Source organism: Schistocerca nitens, chromosome 5 (assembly GCF_023898315.1).
Source record: "Schistocerca nitens isolate TAMUIC-IGC-003100 chromosome 5, iqSchNite1.1, whole genome shotgun sequence".
In the NCBI taxonomy this organism is placed as follows: Eukaryota; Metazoa; Arthropoda; class Insecta; order Orthoptera; family Acrididae; genus Schistocerca; species Schistocerca nitens.
Genome location: NC_064618.1, coordinates 797415775 through 797429770, shown reverse-complemented (window position 1 = coordinate 797429770; position 13996 = coordinate 797415775).

Here is a 13996-nt window from a genome sequence, read left to right as displayed (position 1 = left end):
AAGTATAACCATTGTCCAGAGTTATCAGTAACAAACACGTCAGTAACATCTAGAACGAAAGCCCAGTCCAAGTTGCAAATATTTAATTTTTCATTCGATGACCTCAATAATACACACAGAATGCTGTGTAGTCACTGTTTTGAATACACAAATAGCTGCTTGAAAAAGTTTTCTGCATTGTAGCTAAAGTACATAGGAGGCAGCTAAAATATTTCATGGTGTACTTCATCGTCAATATACAGTAACATATAATAGAAGCAAGCATTTTGTTTCAAAGCAAGTCTCCAAACAAAGCGAAAAATATCTTTCTTTGAAATCTGTTTGATCATTAAATAGTGCTGACTAATCTTTTCTGTATCATATGAATATTTCATATCTTATAATGGTGTCTCACAGCAGATCTTCAGGGGCATTGTATAATATTGTAGATTACCTTTAACAGATCTGTAAGAGTATTTACTCTGTATGAAATGCTGTCCAAGTAACTGTTTGCTACTAGCTGTAGCTACAGCGTGTTCATGAAATCTGGTACGGAAGCTACGTCCCGTTCGCCGGATGTAATGTTTGTAACAAGTATCTAAAATTACTTTATAGACTCCAGGTTTCAAACATTTTCGTCTCATTTGTTTATCAGTGTCTTTAAATAATCTTCTTATTTTATCAGATATGTTGCCCACTTTGTTCGGTATTAACATACGTTTTCTGTAGTTTTGCGAATAATGAATCTATGATTTTAGCCTTGAAACTTTCACTTTTTCTGTTTATCTGGAAATATCAATTTGTTTTCCAATATCAGAGCGCAACGAAGTTGTTCGCCCTCCGTATAAATTAAATTAAATGCTTAACGACATTCTCAAAGCTTTTTGCATTTATGAAAATAATTTCCGTATTAAAAATAGTTGCGGAGTAGCCCATCAGGTATTTCAAACTGACATACTGCATAATGCATGAACTGCATCTTTCGCTATTAAGAGCTTATATGCCAAATATTGTGGTAGTTGAAACAATTGAGATTATAGTTTACGTAAACAAAAAATTGTGAATCATTGTCAAATTGTTGAGTTCCTCGAATTATTGGAAAATCATTAGCATTTAATTATTTTTCTTTTAATGGAAAAATACATTATCAAAGAGATGGCCAGGCAGTGGAGAGCTCATTAGCTGGCACAACATCAGTTACCTTGGTTAACTGATTAGGTAGTTGTATGTTACCTGGCTCATTTGCATGATAAGTCATTATGATGTGGAAAGAGTCACATTACATTCACATCACAATTACGTGTTCCAGTTCATTCCAGCGGTCACATTTTGGGTAACGGATATTTCCTATTTTCTTACCATGATTTCTCTTCTCCACAAATTCCATGCATTTTAATTATGTCTCTGTCTGATTCAGGTTTTCTTTTCCGTTTGATCATAATAAAGAACTCTACTTTTGTGGCATTTGTTATTGCTTTCTGTTGCTAACAAGGATGGATTTGTGGCTCCTTACAATAGCCAGATTTCGTCTAACTTTTAGTTTATTGAATTTATTGTTTCCTAAGAATCCATGTAAATCATTGTTTGTGGACTACAAGATTGTAAAATTGGAACCTTTTACAAGAATGAAGTTTGTGCAACGGACACACTGGAAAAAAAAGAAACATGCATTAATATTTGCCGTCACGACCACTGTGACACCAGACAATAGCCAAGTTTCTTCTCAACCAACTCACTCTACTGTCGGAGGAAGTTAGCATCCCAACTTATTAACATAATATTTTAGTACAAAAAACTAATTTTTGGCAAGTATAGCTTGCTGTAGGCCATCACACAGTACAGAGCACTGCTCCATTGTGTGCTGTAATAACCGGCCGTCGTTTTGGTCGAGCCACCGAAACGAATATAAAGACGCTCCAAAGAGTACAGAACCACGCACTGGATTTATCATTCCACCTACGAAGGACATCCGTCGTCTAGAGGTAGCGTCTTTGATTCGTAATCAAAACGTCCTCCATCCCGGGCTCGAAAACCACACCGCTAAAATTTTGAATACCAGGTTTAGAAGTATGAAACCGGAACTTGGTTGCAATAATTACACGTCTGTTCAAATGTGTGTGAATGTGTAAGGGACCAAACTGCTGAGGTCATCAGTCCCTAGACTTACACACTACTTAAACCAACTTATGCTAACAAGGTAACCTCCCCATCGCACCCCCCTCAGATTTAGTTATAGGTTGGCACAGTGGATAGGCCTTGAAAAACTGAACACAGATCAATCGAGAAAACAGGAAGAAGTTGTGCGAAACTATGAAAAAATAAGCAAAATATACAAACTGAGTAGTTCAATGGCAAGATATGCAACATCTAGGCGAATACTCGCGCCGGAGCGCCGTGGTCTCGTGGTTAGCGTCAGCAGCTGCCGAAGGAGAAGTCCTTGGTTCAAGACTTCCCTCCAGTGAAAATTTTACTTTTTTTGTTTTCGCATAGTTATGATCTGTCCGTTCGTTCATTGACGTCCCTGTTAATTGTAATAAGTTTACTGTTCACTGTAATAAGTTTAGTGTCTGTGTTTTGCGACCGCACCGCAAAACCGTGCGATTAGTAGACGAAAGGACGTGCCTCTCCAATGGGAACCGAAAACACTTGATCGCAAGGTCATAGGTCAACCAATTCCTCCACAGGAAAACACGTCTGATATATTCTATACGACACTGGTGACGGCATGTGCGTCACATGACACGGTATGTTGTCGACCCACCTAACTTGTACACTTGGCGAATTGGTAAAAAGATTCTTTTACCTAGCCGGATTTAGGTTTTCTTGTGGATATGATAATCACTCCCAAAAAAGTGATGAAAATTTAAACTTTTCACACGAGGGAAGACTTGAACCAAGGACCTCTCACTACGCAGCTGCTCACGCTAACCACGGAACCATGGCGATCCTGAGCTCACAATCTCCTTGATGTTACCTACCTTGTGCATGGACTGCTCAGTTTGTATATTTTGCTTATTTTTTCATAGTTCCACACAACTTCTTCCTGTTTTCTCGATTGATCTGTGTTCAGTTTTTCAAGGCCTATCCACTGTGCCAACTTATAACTAAATCTGAGGGGGGTGCGATGGGGAGGTTCCCTTGTAAGAACAACAGACAGACACACCCATGCCGGAGGGAGGACTCGAACCTCTGGCGGGAAGGGCAGCACAATCCTCAAACAGTGTGTCCACTACGCGCGGCTTACACATCTGTTGTTTGAAACTGATAAACAATATTTTATTCAAAATAATCTACATTGCTATTTATACTTTTCTCCCACCTCCCTGGGAGGTTATGAATGCCGCGCCGAAAGGAAAACCAGTTCTTCTTTTGAAGCGAACCAGTGAGCGCGATAATTGAAGCAATGTTCAGCGAGAGTGTGTTCCAATGACGCAAATAAATGACAATCGGACGGGGTCAAGTCAGGAGAATAAGCCGCATGTCCTAGTATCTCCCTACTGAGGGCCTCGATCGTCTCCCTGATCTGTTTTGCTGTGAGTGATGGTGCTTTGTCATGGAGTAATATGACTTTGTGCTGCCGTTTTCCATATCCCGGTCGATTTTCACGTAATGCTAGATTTAAATCGATCATTTGCAGTTGGCAGCGATGAGTGTTAACGGTTTCAACAGGTTTTAACAGCTCATAATAGATGACACCCTTCTGATTTCACCAAACACAGAACATTGTCTTCTTTCCGAAGCTGTTTGGTCTTGTAATGGTTGCCGATGGTTTGCCTGGATTCACCCATGAGTTACGACGATTATGATTTTCAAAATATATCAATTTTTCATCACCTGTCACTATTCGATGAAGAAACGACTTTCCTTTGTATCTGGCGGGCAGCGTTTCACAACTGGTCTTTCGATTTGCTTGCTGTATTTCATTCAGTTCATGAGGAACTCATTTTCCTACTTTCCCATAGCTTTCAACCGAAGAGAAACGGATTTCTGCGTCACATTCAATAGTTCCGCGATTTCCTGTTGAGTTTGAGTATCATCTTCGACCAATAGGGCCTGCAATTCGTTGTCTTCGAAATTTTTTCAGTGGTTTTCCCCTCTCATCGTTCCTCACGTTAAAATCACCACTTTTCAATTTTTTGAACCACTCGAAACGCTGTGTTTTCCTAAGAGCATGTTCGCCCTAAGCTTCGACAAGCATTCGATGCGATTCTGCAGCAGTTTTCTTCAAATAATAACAGAAAACTAATGCTGTCCGCAAATCGTAGTTCATGGGCACAAAAGACGAGGGCTAATAGAAATCCTTGGGTAACAGAAGAAATATTGAATTTAATTGATGAAAGGAGAAAATATAAAAATGCAGTAAATGAAGCAGGCAAAAAATAATACAAACTTCTCAAAAATGAGATCGACAGGAAGTGCAAAATGGCTAAGCAGGGCTGGCTAGAGGACAAATGTAAGGATATAGAGGCTTGTCTCACTAGGGGCAAGATAGATACTGCCTACAGGAAAATTAAAGAGACCTTTGGAGAGAAGAGAACCACTTGTATGAACATCAAGAGCTCAGATGGCAACCCAGTTCTAAGCAAAGAAGGGAAGGCAGAAAGGTGGAAGGAGTACATAGAGAGTTTATACAAGGGCGATGTACTTGAGGACAATATTATGGAAATGGAAGAGGATGTAGATGAAGATGAAATGGGAGATAAGATACTGCGTGAAGAGTTTGACAGAGCACTGAAAGACCTGAGTCGAAACAAGGCCCCGGGAGTAGACAACATTCCATTGGAACTACTGATGGCCTTGGGAGAGCCAGTTATGACAAAACTCTACCATCTGGTGAGCAAGATGTATGAGACAGGCGAAATACCCACAGACTTCAAGAAGAATATAATAATTCCAATCCCAAAGAAAGCAGGTGTTGACAGATGTGAAAATTACCGAACTATCAGTTTAATAAGTCACAGCTGCAAAATACTAACGCGAATTCTTTACAGACGAATGGAAAAACTGGTAGAAGCGGATCTCGGGGAAGATCAGTTTGGATTCCGTAGAAATGTTGGAACACGTGAGGCAATACTAACCTTACGACTTATCTTAGAAGAAAGATTAAGAAAAGGCAAACCTACGTTACTAGCATTTGTAGACTTAGAGTAAGCTTTTGACAATGTTGACTGGAATACTCTCTTTCAAATTCTGAAGGTGGCAGGGGTAAAATACAAGGAGCGAAAGGCTATTTACAATTTGTACAGAAACCAGATGGCAGTTATAAGAGTCGAGGGGCATGAAAGGGAAGCAGTGGTTGGGAAGGGAGTGAGACAGGGTTGTAGCGTCTCCCCGATGTTATTCAATCTGTATATTGAGCAAGCAGTAAAGGAAACAAAAGAAAAATTCGGAGTAGGTATTAAAATTCATGGAGAAGAAGTAAAAACTTTGAGGTTCGCCGATGACATTGTAATTGTGTCAGAGACAGCAAAGGACTTGGAAGAGCAGTTGAACGGAATGGACAGTGTCTTGAAAGGAGGATATAAGATGAACATCAACAAAAGCAAAACGAGGATAATGGAATGTAGTGAAATTAAATCGGGTGATGCTGAGGGGATTAGATTAGGAAATGAGACACTTAAAGTAGTAAAGGAGTTTTGCTATTTAGGGAGCAAAATAACTGATGATGGTCGAAGTAGAGAGGATATGAAATGTAGACTGGCAATGGCAAGGAAGTCGTTTCTGAAGAAGAGAAATTTGTTAACATCGAGTATGGATATAAATGTCAGGAAGTCGTTTCTGAAAGTATTTGTATGGAGTGTAGCCATGTATGGAAGTGAAACATGGACGATAACCAGTTTGAACAAGAGAATAGAAGCTTTCGAAATGTGGTGCTACAGAAGAATGCTGAAGATAAGGTGGGTAGATCACGTAACTAATGAGGAGGTATTGAATAGGATTGGGGAGAAGAGAAGTTTGTGGCACAACTTGACTAGAAGAAGGGATCGGTTTTGAGGCATCAAGGGATCACAAATTTAGCATTGGAGGGCAGCGTGGAGGGTAAAAATCGTAGAGGGAGACCAAGAGATCAATACACTAAGCAGATTCAGAAGGATGTAGGTTGCAGTAGGTACTGGGAGATGAAGAAGCTTGCACAGGATAGAGTAGCATGGAGAGCTGCATCAAACCAGTCTCAGGACTGAAGACCACAACAACAACAACAGGCACAAAAGGGGTCTGAAACATACCGACGTATGGAACTTGCGTTACTGTGTGTTGACAGTCGTCGTCATTCGTTACAGGAAGCAGATGGCTCTGCAGACACGGTCTCAAGGGTTCTACACTGACGGCTAGCACCATTTATAGGAACATTGCAGTTTCATACTTCTACACCTGGTAAAAATCATCAGTAATGGCGGCCGACGACTTGTGGCACAAGAAGTAACCCTCACTGAGCCAACGGGCTTGTCAAAGGGAGACAAAGTTTGCGGGTACTCTCTTTCCCTTCAGTGGAAACTGTCCCTGAAGAGGGAAGAATTAGCACTGATCAGGCAGCCGGTGTGGCCGAGCGGTTCTCGGTGCTTCAGTCTGGAACCGCGCGACCACTACGGTCGCAGGATCGAATCCTGCCTCGGGCATGGATGTGTGTGATGTCTTTACGTTAGTTAGGTTTAAGTAGTTCTAAGTTCTATGGGACTAATGACCTCAGATCTTAAGTCCCATAGTGCTCAGACCCATTTGATCCATTTTTGAATTAGCAATGATCAACGACATGAGGATTTTGAAGCCAATGGAAACCACTGTATTAATGACACATAATTTGTATCCAAAGAAAATGTGGCCTGAAAAAGCGTCATGATGATTTCTCCTTTTCAAAAGATACCGGACTAGTCCCGTATTCAGATCTCCAGGAGGAGTTTACCAAGGTGGAGGTGACACGAGAAAAATATTTAATAACCAACGAAAGGATAACGTTCTACGAGACGGGCTGTGGAATGTCGGAAGCTTCAACGTGGTAGGGAAGCTATAAAACCTGCACAGAGAAATGCTAAGATTTAGTCTACATATATTGGTGGTCATTGAAGTGGAATGGAAAGAAGGCAAGGATTTGTGATCTCGCGGCTACAGAGTAAAATCGACAGCAGCAGAAAATGGTATAATGGGAATAAGATTCGTTATGGATAGGAAGGTGGGATACAGATTGAATTACTGTGAACACTTCAGTCAAAGGGTTGTCACCTTAATCGACATAAAATCAACACCGATAGTTCAGGTATGCATACCGACGTCGCAATTTGAAGACGAAGAGATAGCGAAAGTATATTAGGATACTGAACAGATAATTCAGTACGTAAAGGGAGATGCTAATCTAATAGTCATGGTGCTCTGAAACGCATTTGTAGGGGAAGGAATAAAAGAAAGAGTAACAGGAGAATATGGGCTTGGTACTAGGAATGAAGGAGGAGAAAGACGAATTGAGTTCTGCAATAAATATCGTCTAGTAATAGTAAATACTCTTTTCGAGATTCACAAGAGGCGGCAGTATACTTACAAAAGACCTGGAGATACGAGAATATTTCAGTTAGATTACATCATACTCAGGCAGAGACTTCGAAAACAGATACTGGATCGTAAGGCGTGCCCAGGAGAAGATATAGACTCAGGCCACAATTTAGTAGTGATGAAGAGTACGCTGAAGTTTTATTCTGCGATAATGAATAGCTCTGTAGACAGTTCAGTTGAATGGAAATCTCTAAAAAGGACAGTCACAGAAACATAGGTACAAAGAAGGGAACTGCAAGAAGCCATGGGCAACAGAAGAAACACTTCAGTTGATCGATGAGAGATGGAAGTACAAAAACCTTCAAGGAAATTCAGGAATATAGGAACAAAAGTCACTTCGGAATGAAATAAGTCGGAAATGCAGGAAAGCTAAGGCGACGTGGCAGTATGAAAAATGCAACGAAGACGACAACGAAATGACTGTCGGAAGGACTGACGCAGCATATGCAGAAGTCAAAACAACCTTATGCAGAAGTCAAAACAATCTTCGCTTAAATTAAAAGCAAGGGTGGTACAACGACAGTGGAATAGGAATTCCACTGTTAAATGCAGAGGTGGGAGCAGATAGATGGAAAGAGTACTCTGAAGGCATCTATGAGGGGGAAGACTTGTCTGATGGCGTGATAGATGAGCAGACAGGAGTCAATAGCGAAGAGAGAGGGATACAGTATTAGAACCGGAATTTAAAAGACCTTTGGAAGACTTAAGACCAATTAAGGCGAAAGGTGTAGATAACCTTCCATCGGAATTTCTAAAATCGTTTGGGGAATTGGTAACAAAGCGCCTATTCAATTTGGTGTGTAGCGTGTATTAATCTGGTGATACACCATCTGAATTTCGGAAAAACATCGTTCAAACCATTCTGAAGACTGCAAGAGCTGACAAGTGCGAGAATTATCACAGGATCAGCTTAACAGCTGGTGCATCGAAGTTGCTGACAGGAGTAACATGTAGAAAAATGAAAAAAAAATTGAGGTTGTGATAGATGACGATCCGTTGGGCTTTACGAAAGGTAAAGGTACAAGAGAGGCAGTTCTGACGTTGCTGTTGATAGCGCAGGAAAATATCTCGACGGTGATACACGAAATACCTGGCCAAGAGGCCTTTCCTGACAGAGAGAAGTCTACTAATATTAAACATATGCCTTAGTTTGAGGAAGAAGTTTCTGAGAATGTACGTTTGAAGCACAGCGTTCTATCGTGTAGTGGAACATGGACTGGGGCTGAAATCGGTACGGAGGGGAATGGAACTATTTGAGTTGAGGTGCTACAAAAGAATGTTACAAAAACAAGGTATGAATCATGGAATGAGAATTTTCTCCAGAGAATCGGCGAGAAAAGAATATATTGAAAATACTGATAGCAGTAGGTACAGGAGGATAGGACATTTGTTCAGAAATCTCGGAATGCCTCCCGTGGTACTTGAGTGAGCTGTAGAGTGTAAAAACTGTATAGGAAGACTGAGACTGAAATACATCCAGCAAATAATTGAGGACGTAGGTTGCAAGTGCTGCTCTGAGATGAAGTGGTTGGCACAGGAGAGGAATTCGTGGCGGGCTACATCAAACCAGTCAGAATACCGATGACTCAAAAAAGAAAAAAGAGGACCTTTCTGTCACCATAGGTATTAATTTTTCAATGTGAGTCACTGAAAGTAACATGTTGGTCGACGCGGATTACAGCGGTAACAGCGCTGGCCCTCAGGCACGATATGTCGACAGGTAGGGCACAATAACGGATGCACAAGTGAGTTGTGAAGCGACGATAGCTGAGCGCAGCTACCCCGCGCAGCAAAGTAAAATGTAATTAAGCGGGTCGTGGCCACCACACTCGGAGTCTGTTATGGGCAGCTTTTAGAGAAACAAGTGGCAGGAATGAAGTGTAAATGAGGATGAATTTTAAGACAGAAAGTCATTTTTATTCGGGGATTTGGTCATGGCTGTCGCTCCGTCGGGAAGCGCCGCTGTCGCGACTGGCGGTGGCCCTGCCTTCGCCGCCGGGCCGGAGTCATGATACAGCATCGCCGTGCGCCGTCCTAGCAGCCGAAACCAGCAGCATCGTCCAGAGCTCAAGGGGAAAGGCGTGTTCGCGTCATGTGGAATTGAGGATTTGTGAAAGTTATATCGTTAAATTGTCCGCAGAGTTTCCACTGGTTCCCCACTACCTACAGCATCATCAAAGACAGACGCGCCATCTCCTACAGAGGTGCCACTACCGGGTAGTCCATACAATATGGTGTAAGGAGGGCCAACGTCGCTGCCAGCAACAGCTGAAGATGCGCCACCGCCCACTTACATCATACCTAGTCTCGTTAATTAGTAGTCTGCTGACTCGCATCTCCAGACATTTTGCCCCTGTGAATTTCCCTTGCCCATAACAGCTAGTGACCATCACTGAGCCTTTACACACTGAATACACCCACTGGAGCCTTCTATCCGAATGTAAGGTTTTGGTTCAATCACCTCCTTTACGCAAAGATGTTCTTCCGTTTATTTTTCCTTAAACAGTTACAGGGTACATGTGTCCCTAATTGTAACCTCGCGAATTGAGCACAAGCATTTTCTAAGATTACTGCAACTCAACCGCGTTCCTCCCCCCAGGCCACAGGTCGGTTCCCCTCTTCTCTAAGCAATAACACCCCTTCTTCCCTCGCATAAATTTCCCAACTGCTCCTAGCTTCACCGGAGAAGTGTGCACTGTATAACACCTAAACGCTGTGTCTGTTTTCCAAAAAAATGGTTCGAATGGCTCTGAGCACTATGGGACTTAACATCTGTGGTCATCAGTCCCCTAGAACTTAAAACTACTTAAACCTAACTAACCTAAGGACATCACACACATCCATGCCCGAGGCAGGATTCGAACCTGCAACCGTAGTAGTTGCGCGGTTCCGTCTGTTTTCCAGCTACTGGTACTTTTACCGAAACGTACCATTACCCGCTATCTTTTACTACACCCGCTGCTGCTCTGCGGTACTAAAATAGTAAGTGCAAACTACTTACTTCCACTACTATTTATAATCCTTATGGAAACTCTTTAGACGTTTCTCGGGTGACAGCAAGAGAGGACGTCATTGACCATGTAGTGACTCATGACTGCCTCTTGTAAATTTATTAGCTCTGTTATTCCGTCCCAAATGCTATCGCTTATGTTGCAACATTCTTGTCAAGGTTAACCTTGAGTCAAATACCTACATACCTGCATAATGCTTGCACTGTCTCCAAATCTCAGTTCATGTTACTAGCTGTGGTCCTGATATAATCCATGACTTCCTTAGTCAGCTGGCGGAGTACGCACGTGTTGTTCAGCATGCCGCTCTCTAAGTTTATAATTTGCGTGGAATGCCACTCTACAATCACCTTATTCACTTCTGCTAACCCCCTTGCGGCTAAAAAATGTACTGGCGACATTCCAACACTTATTGGGTGGAACACTTAGAGGACTGAAACCATGCCTGTGCTTAATACATATATCTTGATGACATAATCGTCCATTCAAGGGATATTCGGAACATAGACAACATCTAGCATATATATTCAGCACATTAAAGGCAGCACGTCTCACACTCAAGGCTCAATTTCATTTTGTGATGGAGGAAGTTAACTATTTGCGCCATGGCATAAGTAATGATGGTATAATGACTGATTCGAGGCTGGAGAAAGCAGTGCCAGATTTTCCAGTACCACAAACGCCTAGGAAGTTAAATCTTACCTTGGTCTTGCGAATTATTATAATAGTTTCGTGAAGGGATTTGCAAACATTGCAAGACTGCTCATACAACTGTTGAACAAAGGGGTTAACTTATGTGGTCGGAGGAATGTCAGGAGCATTTGACAAGTTAAAAAAGGTGTTCACATCCAGTCTAGGTTTGGTGTTGACGATCAGAAAGAATTTATATTGTCATGTGATGCGTCAAACTACGTCCTTGGCTGCATTTTGAGCCAGGAGGTCAATGGTCAAGAACATCCTTTTGCCTTTAAAGCAAGACAATTGAATGCTGCATAAAGAAATTTCCAACACAGAGAGAGAGAGAGAGATGCTTAGTCTGGTATATGGAATAATGTACTTTGGATGTTATATGTACAGGAGGAATTTAAGGTGATGATGGACCGTGCAACTTCAATGAGGTTACTAGGCTTGAAGACCTGTCTAGTAGATTAACGAGATGGACATCGAAAATCAGTGAATTTGAGTACCAAGTAATCCACAACCTGGGAAGGAAAATCGGAAATGCGGGTGGGGTAAACAGAAAGATGGCTGTTACAAAAGCAGTGGGTCACGATCTTGCGGAATGGTGAGCAACTCATAACACCGATGATAAATTTAGGCTGCATAATAAACAGTAGAAATTTGGTATACATGACGGATCGTTGTGCAGAAAGACTAAATTACGACCACGAGTGGTGGTGCCAGCCAAGTTAAAACCGGAAGTGTTACGTGAGATGCACGATCCATATTGTCAGCCCGTGGTGAATGCAGGGCGACGAGTAAAATGGTGGCTGAGAAGTATTGGTGGTAAGGAAGGAAGGATAATGTGCCTCGACACGTCAAGTATTGTGTGTATCGTGCAAAGGGGGCTAATTTGACCGGGAAGCAGGTATTGTTACAAAGACCTCCGGAAGTAACAGAACCTTTTACTGTCATCCAGGTGGACATGTTAGGGCCATTCAGCTGAACACCAGCAGGTAATCGTTTTGTGCTGACCATAATAGATCATTTTTCTTGTTATGTCGAGATGGGCACAGTGCCAGACTAACAGTGATATCAGACCAGTGGACGAATTTCATGTCAGATCTAATGAAGTAACTTTGACAGGCGCTGAGAGTGAAGAAGTTGAGGTCTATCTACTACATCTGCAAGCTAATATGAGTACAGAGAGAGTTCATAGAACAGTTGGGAAAATGCATAGTTACTACATGGATTCAAATCATAAAAATTTGGATACACACCTAGCTTTTGTCGCAACTGTGTGTAATCCTAAAGTTCATACTAGCAATGGGTTATCACCATTTTAGACAGTGTATTGCAAAAAGATGCCGTCAACTTTCGACATGATTGACCAGAAGAGTGGCAGAAAGGGAGAAGGTATCCGCGATTTTGCAAGAAAAGTAAAGGTGGTGTGGGACAGGGTCCAAATAACCAATACGAAGGCTTTGGAGGAACAGGAAGGTGCAGTGAGGGTTGTGGCGTCGTTACCGCAGTATAGGATGAGCGAATAGGTGAAGATATCTGGTGCACACAGTTCGCAGGGAAAGACAAGAAAGTTTTTTAAAACGGTTCCAGAGCGCATACCATGTAGTCAGAACTATGTCATGGGTGAATGTGAACCCGCTGTCGTCAATAAAGACGGTAGCTGTGCATGTATGACGTCTTCGACCATTCAAGTGTGTGCCAGAGGCGAGTCCAAGAGAAGTGCTTGTAAAGGCGAGAAGGAATATTAAGAGGAGAAAGCGAAACGATGAGTAACAGGACAGGGAAGTGTGGATACCAAACTCTCGTTAAACATTAATGTCAAGCGAGTAGTTATGTATCGATTATGTGCAGTTTATTCATGTGTGTAGTATAGGATGTAATGTTGATAGTACTGGGAGTAAACCCATGTATTTATTTTCGTCAGTTGAACAATGAAATGATCATCGATCGGAGGCAGCAAGTCCCTTGGGGTAGGAGAGGTGGTACGGTCCATATCCTCAGGTCGCCAGGCAATGGAGAAGAAGAAAGCTAGTTTCAGCAGTATTGTACCTCTTCGGTTGGGTGGTGTAATAGGACGGCAAGTTCATTACCTGGACGGTGGAATGTTGTTTACCAGGCAGCCAGATGTGATATTCTGTAAATGTAAATGTCCTTTAGGTTCAATATTTAATGTGAGGGAGTCACAAAATTAAATAAGGGGGCTGGAAGAAATATTTTCAGAAATGCAAGAATTGGCGATTAGTAGTGGAAAGTTGATAAACGTGTCAAAGGAAGAGAAGAACTCGCTACGGTCATATGCAGAATAAGGAAGCAGATGTAAGAAGTAACTGAAGTAGTTCCGCACGAACTTAGGAGAGTAACAAGAGGATGGATGGATGCCGGGGTTAGAATATTGAAGGAATAATCGGGACAGCAGACGCAGGTGACGTGAACAAAATGAAAGAAACGGGAGAAGCCGCAATAGGGTTATCGGAAGCGAAAAAGGTGCCTGTAGAATGGCATTACATGCAGATTGTGAATTTGAAGAACGGCGTGCTGAACAACGCATGCGTACTCGGCCAGTTGACTAAGGAAGTCTGGGATTGTGGCAGCACCTCGGCTAATACCCTAAACCGGGATATGGACGCAGTGCAAGCACGTATGCAGGTATTTGGTGCAAGGTTAACCTTGACAACATTGTTTCAACGTAGGCGATAGCATCTGGGACGGAATGTTGGAGCTAATAAATTTTCAGGAGTCAGCCATCAGTCGCTACGTGGTCAATTAAGTTCTGTCTTGCTGTC